This window comes from Phyllopteryx taeniolatus, chromosome 7 (genome assembly GCF_024500385.1).
Source record: "Phyllopteryx taeniolatus isolate TA_2022b chromosome 7, UOR_Ptae_1.2, whole genome shotgun sequence".
NCBI classification, from domain to species: domain Eukaryota; kingdom Metazoa; phylum Chordata; class Actinopteri; order Syngnathiformes; family Syngnathidae; genus Phyllopteryx; species Phyllopteryx taeniolatus.
Genome location: NC_084508.1, coordinates 10,882,122 through 10,905,314, shown reverse-complemented (window position 1 = coordinate 10,905,314; position 23,193 = coordinate 10,882,122). Strand labels below are relative to the sequence as shown.

The window sequence follows — 23,193 nt, the reverse complement described above, 5'->3', positions numbered from 1 at the left end:
ATACCACAAATAGTACAACATTTTGCTTTGAGATTGGATTTTAAACTTGTGCTTAAAAGAAAAGATTTCAGCACTACACTATATGCAAATTACCTCGGTTTGTTTTTTTTGAAAGGCCCATCAGGGTGACTTTTAAACTTTAAAAAGGTTTTTTTTTTGTGTTTTTTTTAACTCTAAACCTGATGATACAAATACTGTATTGAACTACTCAAAGGGTGTAACTCAGGCAACTGAATTTTATTGTCATTATTTTTTGTACTGAAACTTTTCATTTGAGTAAAAGGACAGAAAGTAACAGCTAATATGCCATATGATATTTATGCTAAAGGTATGTTAACACTAAGCACATTACACACAAAAAATGTGCAGGAGGATTAATAATGGTATGGAGGATTCCTCTGTTTGAGCGCATTTGATTTATCTAATGGTAAACTATACATGTACATAGTTATTTATTAGCGTGTCTTAAATGTAGGCTAATGAAGAGTTCCTGAGTAATCGCTGTTAACATAACCAACACGTGTGCTCTCACAAGTGGTGAAGGTTGGGTCTTCTACACGGAGGCAACCAATCAGAGGAAAGGGTGCGGTCTTAGTTTAATATGGACAGGACAGAAAGTGGACAGAAAACTGGTTCAAACAGCAATAGCTGTAAGAGTGGCATTTTCTGGACGCTAGTATGACAAAACTAATGTTTTTTTTTGTTTTTTTCAAATGAAATTGACATGTTTATACTAAGTCCATGATAGAGAGTCACTCTATGGAGGTCAAAATAGCCAACATATGGGACCTTTAAAATGGCTAAATCTGATGCTGTATTATTACACTGAAGTGACATTCTCTTCTTCTTGTTAATTACTGTTTCTCTTTAGGTAGACCTCAGTGCTGGGGGCATGTTGCGGCACAACGCGGTAATACACTAAAGGCTCTTAATTCAGACTTGCCTGTATACTGTAAAAACCAATAAAAACAATTGCTTAAAATCTGCAGGATCAACAAAGAACCGTGACACAGTATAGCGGGGGTCCATTGTATGCAAAAAAAACGTCGCTAATATGCAAACGATGTATCTGGGTCACAGTAATCCCACTGGACCCTGCAAGATACTGGAGCATGATGGTAGCAGTCACCCAAAGGTCCAGCTCTGACAGTGTATGTTTGCAGCCCGTGACTATGCGGTGTTTCCAACGCCGCTCAAACCGTGTGGGCTAGCTTCAAACTGCTAATTATTTTCCCTGGTAATCCTGCCAATACTCATTGTGCACAATATTATTTTAATAGCCAAAGAGTAACTGTGTGTCATCACGCATCATTTAGACGGTGAATGGCACAAATCAGCAAGCCAAGAATGAACACAGTTGGTGTCTGCGGCAAGGGAGTAATGGGGCCCCTCCTGCTTGGTTAAGCATAAAAGACGTCAAGCCACGCGGTAGCCAGAATGCAATGTGACAAGCAATGATAAATAATTGCAAGAATTAACATCCTTATTACGTTAATTCTTGTCGTTTCTGTGTGTTTGTGTTAGCAGTAGTTCGTTGAATGTGCACCTGATCTAACTGTCATATTTATGGTTGATTTATGCTGCTCTGTTTTTTAAGAAACCGTGACTTTAGTTTAGTTTAGACTTCCCGGTCAATTCTGTATGGTCTTTTAACGAGAGTTAATAGGTAATCATTTTTACGCCCCAGACCGGAAATGCGTCACTAATTAGACGAAACAGGCGGCACGGTGGTCGACTGGTTAGAGCGTCTTCCTCACAGTTCTGAGGACCGGGGTTCAATCCCCGGCCCCGCCTGTGTGGAGTTTGCATGTTCTCCCCGTGCCTGCGTGGGTTTTCTCCGGCCACTCCGGTTTCCTCCCACATCCCAAAAACATGCATGCTAGGTTAATTGACGACTCTAAATTGTCCGTAGGTGTGAATGTGAGTGTGAATGGTTGTTCGTTTGTATGTGCCCTGCGATGGGCTGGCAACCAGTTCAGGGTGTACCCCGCCTCCTGCCCGATGATAGCTGGGATAGGCTCCAGCCCTCCCGCGACACTAGTGAGGAGAAGCGGCTCAGAAAATTGATGGATGGATGGATGGACAAGAGCGAAACAGCTTTACTCAACATTAACTATATACTATTTATCCTGCTCACCTTAAAATATATACACATTTTTACTTTATAAATAACATTTTTACTAAATTTTCTGTCTTCAATAAAATTCATGTGGTGACCACCGTGCTTGGTGGGGCAGCGCCATAACAACTTCTGTTGACCAGTCGCCACTGCTGTATTTACAATTATGTTAAGTTCACATACTTCTGTAATAGGGGTATTTTGCATGGAATGGCTGTAATTACTGAATGATAAATACCATATTTTTGTGAAACCTCCATTGTGTTGCTGTATAAAGGCAAAAGACCTAACTGTAATTACCATTTCAGCTTGTCATCAGAGTCTGAGGGGCTAGATGGACGGATGGACAGTGTGCTCCATGTTACTTATTTGTTGTACTTGCGGCGATAAACTTCAGCTTGAAGCCATCTTGATATCCTTTTACTGAAAGGAGAGCACCTATTTAAGGTCTAAAATGGGACAAACTCAGTGGAGTGATGAATTCCGTAGCCAAGGACACAATATCAGTGGACCAGGTGCTCACTGCAACAGTTAGAGAGTGCAAGTATTGTGTAAGAGAGGATGCTAAAGAGTCGATCATTTCAAAATTAGGGCTCCGACATCAGAAACGTTAAATTGTGCCATTTAAGTTTTTTTTGTTTTAAAAACTTTTTTATATGCTGTAAGTCAGCTTTGCCAGAAGATATTAATTAAAAAAACAAAACAAAACAAAACAAAACATTTTGAATTGTCATCTCTGTTCCTTGAATTAGTTCTGAGAACCAGGGGGGAAAAAGCTACACAAAGAATAAATTTGTTCTTAGAAACAAAACATCTGATTGAAAACCATTGAAAATGTTATTTATAATCCCAGTTGTATTAACATAAACTAAATTAGGCCTTTGTTAAGACTTCACTTTGAACTGCTGGCTTCCAACTTTAATTGTGCTACATTTTCCCCTTGAAAACATATAGAAAAATTTCCCACCCTTTACTATTTTCTGCAAGGGTGTCTTGCCTCTGAAATGGTAAGTGTGTCACGATTGATGTCGGATATTGGTGTGCATGTAAAAAGAAAGCAGTTGCGTATGATATTCATGTCCAACTTCATAAGCCTTTAGTCTGATAACCCTGTACTCTTTGAGCTATAAATTAATTTCAATAATAAAGGATTATGAACCCCAAAATATAATTAATAGTGCACATAATTATATATGTGCAGTTCAGTCTGAAGTAGCTGTAAAAGACTGACTTTTAGTGAAAAATCAATATTAAGATATACTATTCTATAGCCGGTGGAACGGTGAACAACTGGTTAGCACATCTGCCTCACAGTTCTGAGGGCCCGGGTTCAAACCCCGGCCTCGCCCGTGTGGAGTTTGCATGTTCTACCCATGCCTGCGTGGGTTTTCTCCGAGCACTACGGTTTCCTCCCACATCCCAAAAACATGCGTGGTAGGTTGACTGAAGACTCTAAATTGCCCGTAGGAGTGAATGTTTGCGTGTATGGTTGTTTGTTTATATGTGCCCTGCGATTGGCTGGCGACCAGTTCAGGGTGTACCCCACCTCCTGCCCGCAGATAGCTGGGATAGGCTCCAGCACGACCCTTGTGAGAATAAAGCGGAACAGAAAATGGATGGATGGATGGATATTTTATCACCGTTTATGGAAAGGTAACGGTGGATTACCGTGGATATTTAAAGACCTTCTTAATACTTATAATTATAGGGCCAGGCATGACTGGGAACCTTTGCAGCATACAATATATGTCCGTGAGACCAAGTCATCAACAACCACAAGACACGTGAGGGTCAAAGATCTAGTTCTAGATCATCTTAAACATTCCACCTTGACTATAAATTAAAGTTCTTGTACTTCGGTATACTGTACTGTCTGAGTTAAATCATCCTTCGATATTGTGCTGTGAATACTTGCACTGCCCATAGATTATTACTTAAATCACCAACTCGCATCAGAGAAATTTACATCAACATTTTCTGGGGTAGAAAATTAAGTTAGTGGAGAGTTTTGCGTTAAGGGTTTAAAAATCTTGAGAGAATGCAGCTCCAAGGGGAACTGTGAATATAATCAGTGGAATCCTTAACATAATTTTTAAGTGAAGCCAATGAGTGTGCAGTAATTGGGCCACAAAGACTTTCTTGACCTACTCCTGCTTTTTCTGCATGCAGAACCAACTGAAATCTCATTATTATAGAATAGATGTAGCAAAGAAACATTATACAGAAGATACATTTTTTTTCTAATATTTCAAAACAAGGTTGAAATTAATCAGGCATTTTTGAGACGCAGGGGGAAAAGCAAGATTGAAACTAAATGTGATATAAACATGAAATATGAGCAAAAAAGACATGTTCGAGGGTTGAACTCTGAGGTATCCCAAGATAATGCAATAAATAAATCAAATTCCAGAAATGGATAACCCAAAGAAAATGTAAGATTTAAGTCATTCCGTGACAACGATCATAGCTCAAAACACTTCAATTTCATATCATCTATCCCCATTGAAATGAATGCAAAAGCCATTAATGCGTTGCTCCAAAAAACAATAAATAAATTGTCACTGAAAATAGCACTTTCCAATATTGTACTTTATAAAAACATCGTAACACATCATCCGCTATATGCGGAACGTCACGGGACCAAACCGGGAAAACAGGTTAGCGGACTTCGTGTGCAGGCTATGCTAATGAGCATGAGTATGGTTTGATGACGTGATTGTTTGAAGCCAAACTTATGAAAAACAATTTATTTACATACAATGTTATATTTATGCACAATGGACCTGTACATTAATGCAAAAGTTTAAACATTTTCGGACAAAAAGAAGATATTTTCACATACGGTATTACACATAATTACATGTATGACAGCAAGCACTCAAATTGATGTGGAAGTTATTGTTTTAGTGAACGAATTTAAAAACCTTGAAAAAGGACTGCCTTACACAGCCTTTTTAGTGTCCTTGCATTACTAGAGCATAGCTTTTAATGTTTTTATGATAAGATGTAATTGTCTGTCATGCTTGTAAATGTAACTGTACATAGTGAATTTTGCACTGAAGCTTGATTTGAAGAAAATTCTAAATCAAATCGAAATCGCAATATCTCCTAGAGAAATCGCAATTAGATTTTTTTCCTAAAGTCTTTCAACCCTCGTTGTACTGGATTAAATTGAACATAAAAAGGTAAACAGTTTGCGAATCATGATTTAATGATTCAATTCAATTCATTGTGCTGCTTGGCCAGCGGGGGCAGTTTATTACAGTCATGATAAACGAATAAGAGTCACCACTACTCAATCAGCTGCAATAATATTAATCGTTTTGTTACAGGACAAAGAATGTATGCCTGTTGAGTATTGTGATAGTCTTTCTACATGTGTTTCTTCGACACCCCTCCTGACCCCCAGAGACGGTGCTACAAGCACTGGATGATCCCTCTAGCACATGTGCAGGTCAAGATTTGAATTACAACAAAGTCATGTGACCTCCCGGTGCCGCCCCTTAGTTTATATAAGCGCGTGGCACTGAAAGGCACGTCCCTTTATTCTTCTTGCACTTTGGTGTAGTGTGGTTATGGCTTGTTGCGTTTGCTGCGTCTGTTTACGATCACCAGTGGTGTTAATTGCCCCAATGGAGTCGGTTGCTACTAATATTTTGACCACCAGTGGTATTTTCAGCTTGACGTGGTCTTCTGCTTCTGATAATTCCACCACGTGTGGGATTTTCAGCTCAATGTGGTCGTTGGGGCTAACGGTGTTGGTGGCTTCCGCTGTGTTCGGCCTAGCTAATATTTGCGTCTCTGCGTCTTTCTCAACCACCTGTGGTGTTGTCAGCCAGACAGGGTCGGTTGCTTCATCACACACCATCACCAGTGGTATTTTCAGCTTAACGTGGTTTTCTGCTTCTGGAAATTCCACTACAAGCGGCGTTTTCAGCTAAACGTGGTCGGTGGCTGCGGAACTGGCTGGATCAGTAGTGACGTTTCCTTGCTCGACCTGATCCAACAGTGGCGCAATGGTGCCATGATGGAGTCGTTGTGCTGTAGAGCTTGTATGGCTTCGCTTCAGTCGAATGATGGCCATGATTTATGCCCAGCATGTTTGGGGGTCGACCACCTTAAGGAAGGTCTGACAGAAGATGCTTGCATGAATTGTAGCAGTACGCCTTCCTCACTACGTGCTGCCCGCTTAGCCATGTTGGAGAAGCCTGGTCAGGCTTCACAGTCGTCCCGGCTGCCGAAGGGTCAGAATGGGCCGCATAAACGCTCCATCATTGGTGGCTCTCTCTCTGTTCTGCCTAAGCGCAGCAAGGGGGAGCACTCTTCCAGCCTGTCCTTGAAGGTGGATGGCATAAGCATGTCTATGGTGTTTTCCAGTATATGTTAGGATTAAGATAGAGAGGGCATTTCTAAGCCAAAGTTGTTTAGTTGTTCGAAAAATGAACCAGATCAGGCACACTGCTGGGCAGGATAAAAACCGGTTAGTCCATATGGCCGGAGCAGGTGGACTCGGACAGCAATCAATGAGAGTCAGTGGGGGGGGACAGAGGGGACAGATTGTCAGTCACAGTACAAGACACTTTTTGCCTACGTCATGTCAGTCGTTTAGTCTCTAATCCAACCATAAAAGTAGCATGTTTTGATAATTAACTTGCTTGCAAAGCTGTATTAATGACGTAGACTCAAATGTTGTTTTTTTTAGAAATATGTCACGTTTTGCACTGTCGAGGCACTGACATTATTTATACAGTGTACTTTTGCTGGTACATATTTTATTTCAACAACAGAGGGCAAACCTCTGCCAAAGGCTAACAATACTAATTTGGATCAACACCAATTGTAGGAAAAATTTTGTAGGGGGAAAGAAATGCATTGGTGACTAAAGTGAAGATAAAATCAGCACTTTTAGCCAGATTTGTGCAAAATTTAATGGGTTTGCCTTGGACCACCACAACACAGTGAAAATAGTCAACATTATTTTATTTAATTTAAATTTTTTGCATGATTCAGCAAACAAACAAGAAAAAAGCATACAGGTAATTAGCGTTAAAGAGGCTGGGGAATGTCACTGATGCCAGGCCACCAGCTGCCTTTGCATTAGATGACAGCTGTTTTTGCCTGAATCGCAGTCTGCAAGTGTAGAAAAACGCACTAGTGTCCACAGTCAGGCTGAATGAAGCACTGCATACTCAACAGTATTTGGAAAAGAAGCCTGACAGGCATGCTACTCTGGGACAGCTTGTGTTGCAGTTAACGCCATTCTCTGCTTGCTCACTGGATTGATGTGGTGTTGGTCACAACGTCGAACAATCACGGCGGCTGTCAAAGGCAGTGAGGTGTTGAGGCCATGGAGGGTGAAGATGTACTCCACTAGAGCTTTTGGCTGTAATCTTTATGGCCAGTACAATTCATATTTGAAGCTAGTCTGACATGGAAGTGAATTCACATCAACATGGTTAGACACAGTCAATAGTGTGCTTCTGGCACAACTGTCCAACACAAGCCTCTTTCATAGTGCGATACAGGCAAAGAGGTTGCCCACTGCAGACGCTGTACAAGCCTTGTGACATAAGAGAGCATTTTTTATGTTTTCCCAGCACTGATCCTCAAAGGTGTCTCTGTTCTGGAGTGTGAGCTAATGGGAACTCCATTCACAGCATCATCATGGCCAATTACAGAACTATAAAAGAAGGAAGGCTCCGATTATGAAGACACCCTATGGCAGTCACGTGGAAATGTTGCCACGTTTAACATGGCTGCCACATAGGCACGTCTGTTAGTTAGATTTAGTCATATTGGCCATCTATGACCCGGAAACACGTGTCTTTCCAGTCTCTGCCTATATTGCGCCACAGCGCCAGTAAACAACAGAAGCCAATTCTGGAACTAACACTTTGTCGATGGCAGTTTCAGTGACAAATGAAAACAATTTTTGGACACATTGTTTGGTCTGTGGCGGCACGGTGGACAACTGGTTAGAGCGTCAGCCTCACAGTTCTGAGGACCGGGGTTTAATCCCCGGCCCCGCCTGCGTGGAGTTTGCATGTTCTCCCCGTTTTCTCCGGGCCCTCCGGTTTCCTCCCACATCCCAAAAACATGCATGAATTGGAGATTCTAAATTGCCCGTAGGTGTGAATGTGAGTGCGAGTGGTTGTTTGTTTGTATGTGCCCTGCAATTGGCTGGCAACCAGTTCAAGGTGTACCCCGCCTCCTCCCCGATGATAGCTGGGTTAGGCTCCAGCACGCCCGCGACCCTAGTGAGGAGAAGCGGCTCAGAAAATGGATGGATGGATGGATGGATGTTTGGTCCGTTTTATCCGATATCCGTTATATCAGGGTCCGTTTTATTGAGGTGCCACTTCAGTTGTCCTTCTTACAGTTATACTGTATTTGTAACTGAAATGCCTTGAATCATCAATGCATTGCAATTCTTTCCCCGGCAATTCAATATCGATCCAGCAAATCTTCTGAATCGATAACCTCCTGGCCAGTGGGGGACGCCTTGCGTGTGAGTAGTTTTGTATGGACGTAAGTGTCATGGTCTGTGTTTTGGTTTGGGTTGTGGTTAGTTTTGTTTCATGTTTTCCTCTGTTCCATGTTGTTCATGTCGTGTGCTCATTTAGTTATTGTGGCCACCTGTTCTCGTCAACCTTCTACCTTGAGACGACCAATCAGCTCAGGACCCAGCGGGAAGAACATGGCGTCACCCTGCACGCCACCAGTCTGCCTCCCAGCGCCCTCACCTTGCCAACCATACCTACCCTCCTCCAGTAAGCCCTATAGTTCCGTCGTCTCCGTCCTTTTCACTTGTGTCCCCCACTTTTCACCATGCCCTACCATTTTACCTCCACATTTTTTTAGTCTGATTCGGATTGTGAAGATGGCCTCGATTTAATTAACCTTCTGTCAGATTTTGACTTTGACACCGATTTTGATTTATTTTATTTATTTATTTTTTATCCCCCCCCCGATTCCTTCCCTAGTTTTTCCCGTCCTAGTCAGTTTTTGTCACGGCTCCCCTTTTCCAACCCCTGTGAGTCCAAGCCCAAGTCCTTTCCCTCTGACCTTTTACTTGGGCACCCGAGGCGCCCAAGTAAAGGTAAAAATGTTTTGTTTTTTTTCCTCCCCCCCTGTTCCCAAGTCACTTCATTTTTCACCAGTTCCCACACATTGTTCCATGTCTGCAATTAAATCACATCCATCCAAACCTGCCCCCAAGTCACCTCGTTCTGTGCCTTTTTTTGTTCCCTCGTTCCGTAACCCCCGTTTTTCCTAGTTCACCTAGCCGAGTCCCTGTGCACTCTGCTCCTCTCGTACCCTCTACTCCCAAACCTCAATGGCGGCAGGCTGAGGAAGTGACCGCAGGCCCCGTTCCTGCTCCTCTGCAGCTGCGCCAGGCTCCCGTTCCTGCTCCGGTGGCGCTTGTCCAGCGGCCGCCGCCCAACCCTGCTCTGGCGGCGCTCATCCAGCGTCCGCCGCCCAACCCTGTTGCTTGGCCCCTGCATTGCTGTTGGGATCGGCATCATGACTGTCCGCCTGAATGGCCCTGTGAAGACCCTGGTGCTTGGCGTCCTGGACGACCTCCGGAATTGCCCAGCCAAGCACCTGGACGGCCACCAGACTGACCCTGAGGCTGCATACATGATACTAACCATCCATTTTACGTACTGCTTCTGCTCACTAGGGTCGCAGGTGCGTTGGAGCCTATCCCAGCTGACTGGGCGACCATAAACTGGTCGCCAGCCAATGACTGGGCACAAAGACAATTATGGAATACTTAAAAACCCTGTAAATTATACCTAAGTAAACTTTTCAATACAGAGCTGTCATGTTTACTTTTGTACTCCATATGCACAAATTATGTGGCAATTTTTTTTTTCTCTCTCAGGTGTTTTATTGCGGCGGCACGGTGGAAGACTGGTTAACACATCTGCCTGGCCCGTTGTCGGGGTGCATCGGTGGGGCCGGCAGACCGCCATGGGTGTGGTACGTGTCCCGTCCACCGGCGTGTTCTCGGGTGGACCCCTGGGCCCGATCCCACCCCTCGATTGATTGAGTGGGGACCTCAGCCTCCGCGGTGCGGGCACAGCAATTACAGGACACTTCTGTCAGTCTTTGTGCATGTAAAACAGTGTCAATTCACTTGCATGTGTCCGCAGGCACACACCCCTGGGACTGGTCTGGGTGTAGGGCCACTCACTTATTGCGACAAATAACTCATGAATATGCGAATTGCTTGTGTATCCCCTCACTCCTACTCTCGTCCTATATAATTTACATAGTGAATCCCCCTAAACTTCAGTTGTACAGGCGGGTACACGACCCTTGTCCTGCATGCTGCTTCTCCTGTCCTTGTCCTGTTCTAGCTTGTCCTGTCCTTCCCTCACAGTGTGTAGCACTACAGCCCCATGCAACACTCATATTTAATGTTTCATTGTTGGAGATGCTGTAATGACTTACTTTTCGCATCCTGTTTACAATTAGTACTTTGTCTTTTGTCTTCGTTTCTCTCTCCCTTCCAGAAACTTTTTCCTGTTCAACTCTGATTCTCAATAAACTTATACTAAGAAACTACAGCGGAAGCTTACTCCACTGTGATACAGTAAAACTGTTCCGGCAAAAAAAGGGATTCAGATCCTCCATTTAGCTTGACCTAACAGTCGAACAGGACAAAAAATAAATACAAAATCACATCTGCCTCAATGTTCTGAGGACCTGGGTTCAATTCCGGCCACGCCTGGGTGGTGCTTGCATGTTCTCCCCATGCCTGTGTGGGGTTTCTCCGGGTACTCCGATTTCCTCCCACATCCCCAAAACATGCACGATAGGTTAATTGAAGACTGGAAATTTCCCGTACGTGCGAATGTGAGTGTGAATGGTTGCTTGTTTAGATGTGCCCTGTGACATACGACATCATAAATAAATAATTTCAAAACTGTCAAACCGTACTTCTAATGATTTGTGTATTTCTACTTCTTACTGAATCGAAATTGGAGCACTTTGAGTAAATCAATATCAAATCAAATTGAAACCTAAATAATAGAAATTGAGTCGAATTGCTCCTCTAAAAAGTGTTAGATTTGAGTGAAACTTACGCTATGTTCAAGTAAAGTTGTAAATAATATTTGATTAAAAGAACATTTTCACAATTGCAAGACGATGGCAATGGGATTATCAAGTATTGGTTCTCGGTATCAAGTCACTGATGGTGTAGTGGTACACTCGTCTGACTTTGGTGCAGGCAGCGTGGGTTCAGTTCCCACTCAGTGACGGTGTGAATGTGAGTGCGAATGGTTGTCCGTGTCTATATGTGCCCTGTGACTGACTGGCGACCAGTTCAGGGTGTAGTCCGCCTTTCGCCCGAAGTCAGCTGGGATAGGCTCCCGCGACCCTAACCAGGATAAGTGGTGTTGAAAATGGATGGATGGGTTCTCGGTATCAATCTTTGCATCTCTGCTTCAAATGCAGCAAAATAATAATGCAGTTCAGCAGGATGGACCCATGGTCCAAGTAAGTATGTTGCACTGTACATCCGTTCCTTTTTTATGACAGCACTTCTGCCAAATCACTGTGGACAGCAACAGCAAAAACATGCCTTTTGGCCTTCTGTGTTCTCCTCTGGAAGTCTAGTCTAGTCTAAAATACTAGCAGTGGACAGTGAGGGAGTGGAACATGAAGTGATGTGCTCGAGTGGACCACCACACATCAGTATTGCCTCTAAAAAAAAAAAACATACACAAAGTCACATCAGCAGACACACAATGGCAAGGTAAGCAAAGCAAAGCAAATTTATTCATATAGCGCATTTCATACACAAGGTAACTCAATGTGCTTTACATAATTAAAAGCATTTAAAAACAAAGAAAAAACAGCTTATAAATATTTAAAACAAAGAGAAAAAAAAGACTCCCACCTTGTTTGTTGTGTTGAAAGTAAGGCTGGGCGATCTGGCAAAAATCAGATTTTTTATTCAAATCGATTTTTCTCCCTTCGCTTATAGAAGCTCCTTGCTTTGCTGGGATTTGCTTTATTTCTCCTGAGAGCAATTTAAGTTAAAATACAAATTTTCACTTGGGGTGGGGTACTTTTGTCAAAACATTGTTTATAAATAAAATTTTAAATGTTCAACATTTTACTAGTGATACATCCATCCATCCATCCATCCATTTTCTGAGCCGCTTCTCCTCACTCGGGTCGCGGGCGTGCTGGAGCCTATCCCAGCTGTCATCGGGCAGGAGGCGGGGTACACCCTGAACTGGTTGCCAGCCAATCGCAGGGCACATAGAAACAAACAGCCATCCGCACTCACATTCACACCTACGGGCAATTTAGAGTCTCCAATTAATGCATGTTTTTGGGATGTGGGAGGAAACCGGAGTGCCCGGAGAAAACCCACGCAGGCACGGGGAGAACATGGAAACTCCACACAGGCGGGGCCGGGGATTGAACCCGGGTCCTCAGAACTGTGAGGCTGACGCTCTAACCAGTCGGCCACCGTGCCGCCACTAGTGATGCACCAAAATGAAAATTCTTGGCCAAAACCGAAAACAAGCAAAAAAATAAATAATTACCACGCCAATTATTAGTAAAATTGCATTAATGGCTACAGGGCTGCCAACCTAAAGAAATTTGTCTTTTCCATATTTTTTAAATTATGTTAAGAACATTATTGTAGCAGTTATTGCAGCATATTATCTAATATGATAAAAATAATTCTGCATACCGTTCAATTGCACAACAGTATCATTGCTATATAAACGTAATTGTTAAACAATTATGGCTTCCATATTTGTTATTTTAATGTTTTAATGGCAGACGCAGTTGCGGACAAATGTCTTGCATGCTCGTTTGGTGTTTCCTGGATACACTATTCCTAATGAAGTTTATATTAAATGGTAAGTATTTGTTATATTCGTGTGCTTACTTCAAGGCCCCTTTTTTCAAGTGACGTGCAATGACGTACTGATTCATTTCCGGTTTCCAGTTCCGGTCCTGTGTGGCTGTCTAGCGTTATTGTGTACTACAGTATTTTTCTCTCAAGACAATAATTTGCCTACTTTGCTCTTCAAAGTTAGTTACTGTCCGCTACAACATGGTGCCAGCCTATGTGACAAGTGTCAATGTTTTAAAATCCAGGTTAAAAACTTTTTTCCCCATGCTTATGATTGAGCATTTTAGAGAATTTCCACTTTTAAATGATCTTTCTTGCAATGTACATTTCACTTTGTTTGTAAATGTTTTTAAGCTGTCTTATATATATTATATATTATTTTGTCTTTATTTTTAAATGCTTTTAATTATGTAAAGCACATTGAGTTACTTAGATTCAAATATCAACTCAGATATCAAATTTATCAACCAAAAGGCTAATTTGGAAGACCAAATCCCTAATTTGGAAAACCACAGACTGTGCTAGCTCCTGTCTGTTTGGAGTCATGTTGTTAGTGTAATGACCATGTGTCCCAATACTTGTGTTCACACAGTGTAAACAAACTGATGAAAATACAGTGGTGCCTTGACTTACGAGCCACATCCGTTCAGTGGAACTCAAATAAATCACTCGTATCTGAAATCAACTTTCCCCATTGAAACGAATGGAAATGCTATTATCCTCCCCCCATAAGCACCACGTTTTTTTTGTTACGTGTTTAAAGAAAAACAACACACTAAAATTTGAATACAAAAAACATAGAATATAATGTAAAGAAAAAAACACATCCCCAAGACATGCATGGTAGGTTAACTGAAGACTTGAAATTGCCCGTTGGTGTGAATGGTTGTCTATGTCTATGTGCCCTACTCTCGTGAGGATAAGGAGTAAGGAATATGGATGGATGATAAATAAACTGGTTTTATGAAGTCTCTCTCTCCCTCTGCCTGTCTCGCACACACAGCTACAAAATAATCACACCAGTCTATCGCGCTTCCTGTTGGACTCCATCTCGGAAGCAAATACTGCAGCTAAGAGGCACCAGATGGCTCCTTTTTTCTCTCTCCCTCTAACATTAAGGGTGTTTCAAGATAATATCCCATCTTTTTTCCTCCACTTACGTTGCTCTCAATTGCCCTTTCTATATCCTTGCTCACATTGTATCCCTCTGGAGAAAAGCACAAACTTTTAAGTTCTTGTCTCCTTTCTGAGACAAGACATCCGCATCCAGATCTGTGCATTAATTTTACTTAGCGGCATCCCACTGGGATCTTTTCAAATATAAGCAGGCTTTAGAGGACGGAGTAGTCAACAATCTGGCTTCTTTTAAGCCTACTGGATCATCTCTTAACAGTGTACGGTTTAAAGGGAGAGCGGGACGAAAAAGCCAGTCAATGCTCATAGCTCACTGACATCCTCTTTAATATACAACGGGATGCGGGTTGGGATTCGAGTGTCAGTCGTTGACAGCTAGCCTGCTGCTCTGTGCTGTTGGGTTGAAGTGTTGCTGCTGCCATGTGACCTTGGCTACTTGTGTGGGAAGTCTCGCTTCCGTCCACCAGTTAGAGGCTTAGCAGGTTTTGACCAGTCCGTAAATTGAACCACATATATTCAAATAAACTATGTGTACACACTACACAGTAAAATACTGATGCTAATTCACCTATTTGCATTTTTTTTGTGTGGAACCTATCCTCAGCAATTGGCTGAAAAACGTACCTATTTGCTGAATCACTGCTTATTTTTGTGCTCTTTCCGTAATGGCCTAAAATACCCCAAGATGGCGCCAGAGCCCTGGGTAATAGGAAAGTCGCAAGTGATGTCATGGAAGTACTGCAAGTTGAAATGATGTGCAGGTATGGCGGAGAGGAGATAGGTTTAGCCTAAGGAATTAGGAGATGAAGTTACTGAGAGTCTTCACCACGGGGATATTTTTGCTCAGCTGAGTGGTTGTTAAAAAGCAAAAGCTAACAAATGACAGAGGTCTCGTTGTTGCTTGACAATGGTATTTTTATGGGTTAAGAACATGCGCACTTCGGGTGCATTTTTCAAACTCAAATCATCTTTAAGCCATTTAATTTTCAGTACTGTACTGTCGATAAGCTTGATTACCTCTCAAGTTGTATACCGTCGAGGTCACATAACTTGAAATTTTATGAAAAGAAAAGGAAAATGCCTCCAAAGTAACAGCAACTCAACAAGTATCAAATGTAATTCTGGTGTTTTGCTTTTTCCTTGGCTTTTTTTTTATACTACCTATGATAAAGTTCAAAATATAAGCCACAACTTTTTCCCCCAGCTTTAACTCCTGCGGCTATAACAACGATGCACTTGCAGATCTGCAGTCTTGCAGATTTTTCTGAAATGATTCTCAACTATCCTCAGGTTTTTTTCATAACTCCACAAAATCGTGTTTACTGTTCAGGAATTTTTCAATGAGGTCCATGTTTTAAGTGTTAACCTTTCACCTTTTGAGAAGAAGACGAAGAGCAGAGTGTTTTGTTTTTTAGAGTTGCTGCCTTCTTTTGACACCTGTGTGAAAATTACAAATGTGGAAAACAAATCTCTTTAGCATGATGGCAGCATCATTCGTCGCTAAAGGCTTGAGTTTTATTGTTGTTTTAATATTATCAATGGTGCATTTACTTGTATCAATGGTGCATTTACTTGTATAACACTTAACTATAACAGCAAAAAACTACCTACAGTTAATGTTTTATGATCGCGGCTTTTTTCACACTAGAATGGATTACCTCAACATGTATTTCTATTGCTACCTATGGGCAAAATGTCTGGAAATGCGACAATGTCGGAGGTCGGCAATCACTCCAGCAATCAAAATAAGCCACTTTAAAGTTCTGGAACATAGACACATGTCGGTAGATTCTAAGATTATTACGATTTTTAAAATGTGCAGGAGCAATTCTGCATTCGGGATTTCCTTGAGGATAAGTCACATTAAGACTTTTTTGAGTAATATCTAACTGTAGTGTGACAGGACTTCATCTTAAGCGTCTACGTTGGCTCGCTGTGAAAATGTAAGATTTAGGGAAGCCTGCCCATGTGAGAAATGTCTTCATTAACTTTGCACTAGACAAAGCTTCTTTTTTTTTTTTTTTTTTTTGGTGAATGGAACAAATATCTCGTCACGTCTGATACCCTATTCTTGAATGATTATGATATTATCTTCATTTCAGTCATTGCAAACCACGGGAACCTTAAATCAAGTATTAATGAGGAAACTGCATTGACATTTACTACTATAAAGGAACATGCTTCATTGAGAGTATTTTAAAATAGCTGATTAAAAAAGGCACACATGCAGCATTGATAGCACCATTACTATTTCTACTCCACAAAACACTCCATTAGCTTGATGCATTGAACACCGCTGTAGCACAATTAACCTCCTTAATTGACTTGTCTCATTAGAAAGGAAGGTGAAAGAATGTGATTGTGATATACTGGGTACTGTATTATACACACACTGCATGTTTTGTGATGCACAGTGGTAAAAATAGACATGAGATTTTATTTATCATTTGTTATTTTTTTTAAAGATTCAATTCGATTAAAAAACAATATCTTCATGGGCGGAACGATTTGATACGATTCGATTCAGTGTGGGAGCGATACGATTCTAGATTCGAAAAAATTTGATAGTTAACATTTATTTGCACATGTAGATGCTAATCATAAACAACCTGGATTTGACTTAACCCAATTCTATAAAATGACATTTGTCTAACCCTATTTTCAAACATGTAAAAGACCACTGAACCCTGAGCATTTAGTAGCTTTATTGCACTGTAAAAAAACTAAAATAATATATATTTATATATACAGGAAAACCTCGAGTTACGACGTACTCGACCTATGACGTTTCGACTTTACGACGCCCGTGCCTCTTCCGCCATTTTGTCCCCAGCACCATAGTGTTTCTGCTTCGGTAGTGCATAGTGCCTGTCTGTGTCTTTGCCTTTTTCGCCCTCCTTTTTTCACATGGCCCCAAAGAAGAAAGCTGGGTCTTCTAGTGATGCTGGTCCAGTCAAAATAAAAGCAATTACCATGGAAACGAAGCTTACCATCATAAAAAGATCGGAGAAAGGGGCGACACCGACGAACATCGGTAAAGACTTGGGCTTCACTCGGTCGACCGTGGCGACCATTATTAAGGACAAAGCCCGTATTTTAGCCCACGTGAAGGGTTTCGCCTCTATGTGGGATACAGTGATCACGAAGCAACGTTCTTCGATCCTTGCCGAGATGGAAAGATTACTTACGTTATGGATCGAGGATCAGAATCAACGTAGGCTTAATATCAGCCTAATGCTCATTCAGGAAAAGGCACGGCGTATTTTCCAAACTTTGAAAGAGCAGAAAGGCAAGGACGCTGAGAAGGAGGAATTCATAGCTCTCACAGCCTCCCCTCCTTCTTCTCCATCCACCTCTCAGCAGTAATGGTAAGTTATTTTTTTTATTTTAATGTATTTTAGCTTCTTTATACGAAGTATTTCGACGTAAATTCCGAGTTTAACGGTGAAATCCGACTTGTGCGGAAATTCGGGGTACGTCGCCAGGGTAGGAACGGAACTCGTTCGTAAATCGAGGACTTCCTGTGTGTGTGTGTGTATATATATATATATATATATATATATATATATATGTGTGTGTGTGTGTAATTTTTTTCATATCAAATTCCATCTATCCATTTTCCATACTGCTTATCCTCACTAGGGTCATGCTGGAGCCTATCCCATCACTCTTTGGCCGAGAGGTGGGGTGCACTCTGAACTGGTCCCCAGCTAATCATAGGGCACATACAAACAAATAGACCACAACAATTCAGGAATTTATTTTGAAGATTTTTTCTCCACAAACAATATTTAAAGAGCAATAGAGGGTCATTCAAACTAGGACCGCCACTGCACACGCACTGCTTTTTTTTTTTTTTTTTTTTTTTTTTTTTGACTGACTTTTAAATTGTGATGACTAGCTTAGTTCAACTGGCGATTGTTGTGTCAGCTTCGGGACATACGTGCCTGTAAGTTTCTTTTTAGGGTCATACAATACCAAAACTGGAACAGATAAGTGGACTGCGAGGACTCGAGAAGAAGCATTCGTTTGCTGAGTCATAGCCCATGTGAATTGCCGAGTACCTACCTTTGCCATATTGTCTGCATTTTTACAATCTGCAGCGCCCATTTCGGCACCGCTGTCACCTCAAGTCCGTCCGTCGTTCCATTCAATGATTACAACTCCTGGGGAAAGGCTACTTTGCTATCGCTAAGAAAGTAGCTTAACTACTGAAAAGTTACTTGCTGTTGAAATAGTGATGCTATGTAGAAAGGTAGTTAAACTGTTGCTAGTATCCAGCACTGCTGTGTTTGGTTGTAAACATAACGTTACCTGCAGAGCACAGCGCAAGACCTCTCGTGCTTGTTTTACGAGATAAAAACCATCAAGCCTCAGGCAACCGATTCCCAACCTCGCGATATCCGGTCCACAGCCCTACAACCGATGTATCTAATGATTCCTGGCGGACTTTGTATTAATAACGGAGTCTGCTACCGATAGTCATATCTCTCGCCTTTACGAACGCCTATCCGGTCGCATCGGTTCATCATTCCCACCCCAATTTTTCACTGAGTACTTAGTTATTCTTATACAAGTAATTATTTGGAGGATTACATTTTACTTTTAAGTGAGTCAGATACAGTAATGGTAAAGTAGCAGTGCTCCTACTTCAGTACAATATTTGGCTACTCTACTCACCTCTGAAGAATGGCATGACATACTTCTGTATCAGAATCAGAATCATCTTTATTGGCCAAGTCTGTTAAAATACACAAGGAATTTGTCTTCGGTAGTTGGAGCCCCTCTAGTAGTAGTAGTAGTAATAGTAGTAGTTTTTGTCACCTTGTTGTTAAATCCCCCACTTTTCAGTTACGTTTAATATTTCAGTTTAAGCAAATTAGATTGCTATTACAGGGAGACGCCACAGCATACCAAAAGCAACCCCCAAGCTACATGCCAAATAATATTCACTACTGAATATTATTTGTGTTCCAATAGGGCTGGGCAATATAGCCTTAAAATAGAACCTAAGATTCCCCCGATTGTCTACTGTATTTCAATTAGGGATACAAAAGGGGAATTAATGCAGATTTATGGAAAGAAACTGACAAAATTGTCGGTTGGCTCTTAATAAAGAATTTAAATATAGTTTATAATTTAGCATATCTTTCAGACACACCGCTGCTTGACTGAAGAGAAAAAAACATTTAGCAATTAAAGTATTGTAATGCCCTTGAATGTGGGCTAGGACAGACATCTACAGTATTTTGCATGGATGTCTGCTTATGACAAAACTAAACGTTCATGCTTGAATGATAGATTGGACAGTTTATGTAAGAACAATAGTTTAGGTTCTGTGCAATGTACTTCTCGTACAAACGTCTTCTTTTCCACGCTGTTTTTTTTCTTTTTTTTCCTGTATCCACTATTGCTGCTGAAATGATGCAAATTTCCCCATTGTTGACCTAGGCATACGCCAGTTACTGATTTGACTATACTGTACCAAGGTATTAAAACAACAACGTCCGCCACCAGCAGCGTTAAACCCTTGATAAATATACTTTAAGGAGTTGATAAATGAGGAAAATGAGAGAGAAGGGTGGTGGGCCAGGAAGTGGCAATGATTAGTAAGGGGGAAGTTAGAAAGACATTAAAGAGGATGAAAAATGGAAAGCCAGTTGGTCCTAATGACATACCCGTGGAGGTATGGAAGCATGGCTGTGGAGTTTTTGACCAGCTTGTTCAACAGAATTCTAGCGGGTGAGAAGAAGCCTGAGCAATGGAGGAAAAGTATACTGGTGCCCATTTTAAGAACAGAAGAGCTGTGGGAACTATAGAGGAATAACATTGATGAGCCACACAAGGAAGTTAGGGGAAAGAGCAGTGGAGGCTAGACTCACGACAGATGTGAGTATTTGCAAGCAGCAATATGGTTTCATGCCTAGAAAGAGTACCAAAGAGGCATTATTTGCCTTGAGCATGGTGATGGAAAAGTACAGAGAAGGAGAAGGAGCTACATTGTGTCTTTGTAGATCTAGAGAAAGCCTATGACAAGAGTACCCAGAGAGGAACTGTGCTACTGCATGCGGAAGATTGGAGTGGCAGAGAAGTATGTTCGAATAGTACAGGACATGTATGAGGGCAGCAGAACAGTGGTGAGGTGTGCTGTCGGTGTGACAGAGGATTTTAAGGTGAAGGTGGGACTGCATCAGGGATGTGTTGCAGTGGTGATGGATAAGCTGACAGATGAGGTTAGACTGGAATCCCCGTGGACCATGAAGTTTGCAGATGACATTGTGATCTAAAGTGAAAGAAGGGAGGAGGTGGTAAAACAGAACGGTGGAGGCATGCACTGCAAAGGAGAGGAATGAAGATTAGTTGAAGCAAGAAATACTATATGTGCATGAATGAGAGAGGTGGAGCGGGAAGAGTGAGGCTACAGGGAGAAGAGACAGCGATGGTGGAGGAGTTGAAATAGTTGGGGTCAACAGTCCAGAGCAGTGGTGAGTGTGGTAAGGAAGTGAAGAAATGGGTCCAAGCAGGTTGGAACGGGTGGAGGAACGTGTCAGGTGTGTTATGTGACAGAAGATTCTCTGCTATGATGAAAGGCAAAGTTTATAAGACAGTGGTGAGGCCAGCCATGATCTACTGATTAGTGACAGTGACACTGAAGAGACAACAGGAAGCAGTGCTGGAGGTGGCGGAAATTAAGATGTTGAGGTTCTCTCTAGTGACCAGGGGCCTCATGTACAAAGACTTGCGTGGATTTCCTACTAAAATATGGTGTACGCACAAATCCAGAAAACGTCGTACGCACAAAAATATCTAGATGTATGAATCTGTGCGTACGCATGAATCCAAGCACATGTCCTTCGTATATTCCAATCAACGTGGAAATGAGCGCACATGCTGGAGTAGCCGACTCCTCCCTGTCCACGCCCACATTTTGCAAATCATATTAAAATGATCCCTACACCTCTCCATGATCAGGAAAAAAGGACAATGAGCAAGGTAATGAAGAAAAATACATTTTCTGAATGTGAAGTTCCTCAATGAAGTGGAGGTGTGCAAGAAAATCCTCTGGCGTTAACAACACGCGAAAGAGTAGTGAATGGGACAGCGCGTGTGCGGCTGTCAATGCCGTGGGGTCGAAACAGCGCACACACTGAACTAAAAAATAAGTGATCAGACATTAAGGTGGATCTGAAGCGGACGACAGCTGCCCACCGTCAAAGTGTGCCCAAAACAGGCGGAGGAACCGGCGCGGAGGGCCTCACCCCGTTCGAGGAGAGAATCGCTGCGATCATGGGTGACGCTGCTATCTCAGGGGTGGTGGGAGCACATGTGGCTGACTCACCCCACAAGGGTAATTTTATAACTCATAACAAATTTTATAACTCATAACAAATGTCTTCATACAGTAACCTACACTCAGCCCTGTGAGATAAAGGTTCATGCGTAATGCAGTAAACAGTAAAGTAACGAAGTTACTTTTTGAAGGTAACTGTGGCAACACTGGTCACCGTTAATAAATGTTTTTTTTTTTTTTTTCCTTCAAAGAAAGTGCAGGCCACCACCAATATGCAGCCGACGTGTTAATATTAATCCGAATTGAATCGAAGCAGGACACGCCCCGCTGCTATATGATTGGCTGCTTGCACTCATGCATCCTGGAGTGCACTCGTGTCCTTAGTGAACACCCTGGCAACTTGTGGTGGATGTTTACACAAAATCCATCAGATAATGTAGTACTGTGTTTAAATTAATGTCCAGTAAAATATTTCCAAAGCCCATTTATTTGCAGCAATGTTAACTGTTATACACATTTAGGGTGTCTGTCTTTATTTTTCTTCTCTTTAAGGGCATTAGTAGCACAGGAGCATCCACAAACTGTATCCAAAAAGACTGTTTTAACCAACTAATAATAATAATAATATTATTATTATTAGATTTTAAAAAAAATTTTACAGCAAAAAGACGTTTTTGTTTTTGCAATTGTTGTGCTGTAGTTTTATACATAATACAGTATTACATATATATATATATATATATATATATATATATATATATATATATATATATATATATATTTGTGTGTGTGTTTTCTTTACAGAAATAATCCAATTATGTGGTTTTATTTTAAACCTGCAGGTTTTACTCACTTAAGCTACATTACTGCATTTATTTAGATTTTATTTAAACTTAAGATGGCACACATTTATTGATGTATAAAATATTCAGTTTTGTTTCAATATAAAATAGATTGTGTTTCATGTAAAGAAAGTTATTTTCCCGACTATTTAAAAATAATACATTTTAGAGCTGTGACATCACAATATTTTTTGCTCAAGGTTCTCATATCATCAAAATCTGATACTGGCCCATGCCTATGTGGGACTTATAAAAGTTATGTGACACCTTTGCTTAAATTTCCCTGAATTCCCAGTTTGTACACAGATACATTTTTCAATTTGGAACATTTCCCAAATTCCCAGTCTTAATTTCCCACAAACGTTCTAGAAATGTAAATTACATAATAATAATAACATAAGTGCAAATTATATTGATGAGTGTGCCATCATAATATATATCAGTTTTCCATAATATTTAACAGGGTAATAGCTCACTTCTTATGTAATCTGTAGTTACTGTCCTTTTGTGTCTGTGTGTGTGTGTCTGAAACTCAGAATAACACGAGTTCTCTGATTAACCAATTGACTGGTGCCTCTACAGTGGCCCAGAGAGGGAGATATCACAGTCATCACACTTATGTGTGTATTAACGCACACAAAAAAAAAAATCACACGAACAAATTATCAAATAAAACACACTTTAACTGGAGTGACGAAATGACGTGCTAATAAAATTCCGCGGTTGCAAAAGTGCCCGACAGAAAACACTGACAAGTCACAAACCTTTTAAAAAAAATGTCAATTGTAACTTGTCGTGAGGGTTACAATAGCATTTGTCGATAGCAGCCGGCTAAAATTCCTTAACTGGACCACCGAGGGGTACCGGGGAGGGCTGTCACGGTGTTACCGGACAAAGGAGAGACAACAACAAAAGA

At 41.3% G+C, this 23,193-nt stretch overlaps 1 protein-coding gene across 2 annotated transcripts in view; it reads right to left on the bottom strand.

Moving 5' to 3' along the window:
- The window catches only part of LOC133480396 (choline transporter-like protein 5-B), a 59,029-nt gene that overhangs the window by 35,337 nt on the left and 499 nt on the right, over nt 1–23,193 (bottom strand). The gene's annotated exons all lie outside the window — the stretch shown is intronic.